Source organism: Salvelinus sp. IW2-2015, unplaced genomic scaffold (assembly GCF_002910315.2).
Source record: "Salvelinus sp. IW2-2015 unplaced genomic scaffold, ASM291031v2 Un_scaffold1732, whole genome shotgun sequence".
Lineage (NCBI taxonomy): Eukaryota > Metazoa > Chordata > Actinopteri > Salmoniformes > Salmonidae > Salvelinus > Salvelinus sp. IW2-2015.
Window position 1 is genome coordinate 13,631 of NW_019943118.1, and position 4,875 is coordinate 18,505.

Genomic DNA, 4,875 nt, shown 5'->3' on the forward strand with positions numbered 1-4,875 from the left:
AGTAGCCATTGCAACGGATTGAGGGAGACAATGCCATCCTGTCTGATGTTCAGACCTGCTGGCAGATGTAAAGAAGAAATCCGTAGGTCCCTGGCCCCTTCATCTGTTGCTCCAGGAGAAACTGCAGTTCTGAAATGCATCAAAAGTGTGAAGAAGACTTCTGCCTGAAGCCGGCATACATGCCACAGCGTACATATGGATGCCCAAAGTTGCTGTGAGAGACATCCATGTCTGGAGATCAACAAGGCCTATGGTGTCATCACTACCGTGTCTCGCCACCTTGGCATGGATGAGGGCAAGGTTCTTGGCAGTCTGGGGAAGTACACTTCCAAGCAAGGGCTTGGGATGGAGATGCAATATGGTAGTCGTGCCAACATATCTCATCAGCCACCTGATGGAAGATGCTTGTGGATCTGAGCCTTTCCCCTGTTGCCTCCATCATCCTCCAAATCCCACCAACCAAAGTCTAGCACTTTGAATGTATTGTCATAACCCTAGCACGCTCGAGCGCAACTGGTCCTTGTTTTGAGAACACAACACACCAAAGCACGCCAACAGGCTGACCAATACAAGGGTTGAAAAAATTGGTGGCGATCCAGGGCAGGCAAATTTGAGGTTTGAGCCTGACAACGAGCCATCCTCAACAAGATTGGAAATGTACGAGTGAAGATGTAGGCCTCAGAGTCTGATTGTGTTAAGAAGTGGACAATTGAGGAAGGTCCAGGGAGAACCGTGGACGCCTGCGAGGAAGACAACCAAAGCTTTAGTTTCTACGAACTATCATTTTAGTTATGTTATGTTGTAAAACGTTTTGGGAGAATGTGATGGATCATTAAATATTCCCTTCTTTTGTTTGTTTCAGTGAAATCATCCCATGTGAAGAGTTCAACTCATTTAATTAAAGTTCAATTCGTAACGAAAAATTGTTGTTGTTTTTTCTTTGGAAGATTTCATAATTTGCAATTATGTCTACTTTATGAATAAGGTTTATGTTTCTGTCTCCATATGATATGGTAAATATATCCAATGCAAAAAACATCTACATTTAAATGGTATATAATGTTCATTTGCATATATTCCCGTTTCCAACTACAATAGTCATTTACAACAGTTACAATGTCTACCCTGTATTCTGATCCAATTTGAATGTTATTTTTAATGGACAAAAATGTTGATTTTCTTTAAAAACAAGGACAATTCTAAGTGACCCCAAACTTTTGAATGGTAGTGTATGTTATGGTTCACTCTTTTCCTTATCTCCACTGTGGAATGTCCATGTTGATCCTCTTGGTTGTCTTGGTGAAGATGCAGAATTTCCTGCCAGGCCCCTTCTAATAGGGTATAACAGACTCATTAGAACTTTGACCACACGCCCTCTAGACGGACTACATGACCTCTATCAAATCAAAACAGGAATTTTTACTCAAAACAAGTTATAAAAGAATGCTTGACATTTATAGAATAAATCATACATAGTTTGATGTTTCTGTGACAAACAGTGAATTAGTTATTGATTTTTGCCGCTTTAAATGGCATTTTATAGATTTTATGTAGTTCTATTAAATCAAAACTGGAATTGTTCCTCGAAACGAAGGTTGTAAAAGTATGCTAGACGTTTATAGAATAAATCATATATAGCTTGATGATTCTGTGACAAACGTGAATTAGTTATTGATTTTTACATTTTTAAATTGCTTTTGGCGAATGTCTGTTGAATGTCTGTTGCATGTCCGAATGTGTGAATATAAAACCAACTTTACCTCGGTATTAAACCATTTGAGAAGGTCCAGTGACACAAATTTCCTCGGTGGCAAAGGTCCAGATGGATATCGTCCTTTATCGGCGCTGTGGTACAGCGTAGTAACAAACATAGTCGTCTACGACTTAGGAAACGTTGTTTTTATAAAATGTACATTAAATTGTACAAATTTGAATGAATGACTTATTTGGAATGTAAACATGTGCAACATTGCTGAAGAACAGAAGTGGTTGCAACAAGGCGCTGTGAACCATTGTACATGGGCCTTACATTATTATTATTATAAAATAGTGTTTTCTGGAGAACAAAGGAGAGTTTAACAAATAGTCATTTGAATGCACAGAACATCACTGTGGGCCACACCATATTCATTTATAAGTCATTCTGGGCCACACCATATTCATTTATAAGTCATTCTGGGCCACACCATATTCATTTATAAGTCAGTCTGGGCAATGCCATAATCATTTATAAGTCAGTCTGGGCCACACCATATTCATTTATAAGTCAGTCTGGGCCACACCATATTCATTTATAAGTCAGTCTGGGCCACTGGCAATATTCATGTATAAGGTATGTCTGCGGCCACGCAATATTCTTTTATAAGTCTGGCTGGCTACGCAACGTAATATTCATGCTATAAGTCTGTTCTCTGGGCCATGGCAATATTTCATTTATAAGTCCTTGTTCTGGGCACGCAAATATATCATGTATAAGTCTGTCTGGGCCACGCAAATATTCATGTAATAAGTCCTGTCTGACGGCCCGGCAATATTCATTTATAAGTCTGTCCTGGCGCATGCAACATATTCATGTCATAAGTCTGGTCTGGGCCAGCTGCAATATTGCATTTATAAGTCAGTTCTGGCCTTGCCCAGAAATTATACTTTCCTGTCTCCCTGCCACAATGGCTTTAAAACTTAGTTTTAAAACTTTAGTGAGAGAGAACTGCAGACACGGGTCCATGTGTGTTCAAATATAAATTAAATGTTCTATTTGTCACGTGCGCCGAATACAAATGGCTTACAGTGACAGGCGCTCGAAGCCGCAATAGGTACAAAAAACGGTATTATGAACCAATGTAAGTAAAGAAATTAGAAACAGACAGCATTGAGAAGAAGAGCAGCGCGTAGTATAGACGTAGTGTACGCAAGGCACTAGTAAAAGGTAGCGAGTACTACAACAGGACACGACGTGATTGTGTAGTCAGGCTGATTGAGGTAGTTATGTACACATGTAGTATGGGTTAAAGTGACTATGCATATATCGAGTGAACAGAGAGTAGCAGTAGCGTAAAAGAGGGGTTGGCTGGGGGTCCGGTGGGACACATTGCAGATTAGCCCGTGTTAGCCGAATGTGTGGGAGCACTGGTTGGTCAGCCAATTTGAGGTAGTATGTACATGAAGTATAGTTAAGAGTGACTATGCGCCATGAATGATAAACCAGGAGAGTAGCAGCAGTGTAAAAAGGAGGGGTTGGGAGGGGGCACACAATGGCAAATAGTCCGCCAGGTAGCCATTTGATTACCTGTTTCAGGACGATAGTATGGCTTTGGTGGTACAAACTGTTGTAGGAAGCCTTCTGTTGTCAAGACTTGGCACTGCGGTAACCGGCTTCCATCGCGTTAGTAAGAGAGAACATTGGTGAGCCTGTGCCTGGCGTATTTTTGTTTAAATTAAGTTTTTGCTCGGGAAAGGGCTGTGATTCAGCTCAGCTGGTAAGTGGAGCCAACAGTGGTCAGAGAAAGAAAAAGATGTAAAGTGCCAGTTGTTCTGTGAAACAGGGGGACATCAGCTCGCAGGCACTATATTTCCCCAGCGAAAGTGACACGCGGGCACAATCACCATCCTGCTCCTTCAGAATGCACATTTTCTTACAGCTCAACTCAACTCCAGTTTCCAGTATGCAACATCTACCCATTCTGAAAGATCGTGTTTTACTTCTTCACCTGACAAACTTGTCACAATTGTTGACGAGAGAGAGGTTTCTGGATGAGCTCAGCACGCAGTTCATCTTGCCACACGTGAAGTCTCAAGTCAAAGGAGCCTTGTTCCTAAAGGAACTCAAACTGAGTTGCCTTGTGCAACTATTCTCTGTTAAGAAAGCTTTTGATTTCCGTCCTGAAAGGCCAGAAAGCGTTCGCAAAAACCCTGCATTTGCTGAGCTTTCTGAACATTGTGTTGTGCATTAGTAAGTTTCATCAAAACTAGCATTGGCCTTTGGTCAGAATGCCTCGTAGCTAGGTGGAAGTTGATGGCAAGTTTCATCATATTGTTATCCCATTGACGCTCCAGCAATACTCGTTTTCCCAGGCATAGTCTGGCACATAGGCACACGACTCGATGGTGAATGCAGTGGATATGATGTCAGGTGCAGAGGTGCGTACTCTTTCAAAGCATGCTACCAGTCCCCTCCCTCTTCTATCTGGCTGCGAGCTTCGCAGTTGATAAGAACCTCTGACTTCAGACCTCTGACTTCGATTCTCAACCCCTGCTGTTGTCAGCATGCCCTTTGATGACCTCTATGGGATAGTCCGTCTCCCCGTGTGTGTGTGTGCTTCTAGAATTTGTATTAAAGCCCAGACCAGCTCTCACAGATTTCTTTCTTTGTTTCATTATAAAATCTGACAACAACCCAGAAGCCTGGGCATTATCAGTGTTCTGATTGATATATTCACAGATATAAAATACATGGTACATTCTGAAATGGCCGTCATCAAGTCTGTGAAGTTTAAAGCTACAGCTAAATATTTTCAAGTTCTCCTCGTTGCCTGTGACAATGTGACGAGTGGGATCTGTTTGATCTTTTCCCCTGAGCTGCATCTCTTGTTTGTGTTGACCTCTTCAAGCCGAGTGGTCAGCAACTGTCACACGTGGATTATTTTGACTATTTTCAGTGTCTGAAACATGTTCCCAAAACCCAAGCCATCCTCAGTGAACACTCCACCTTGGTCAGTGGGTTGTGGCTATCAGGAGATTGACTACGACTTTGGTGGACCTCTCATATTGGGATTTGGACGCTTGATTAATCTTGGTTCTGTCATCCACCTCCGGTTCAGGGATACGTGCCGATCTAATTTACTATGGCTGGTGCAGTCATTGGCGTTTAACATTGGC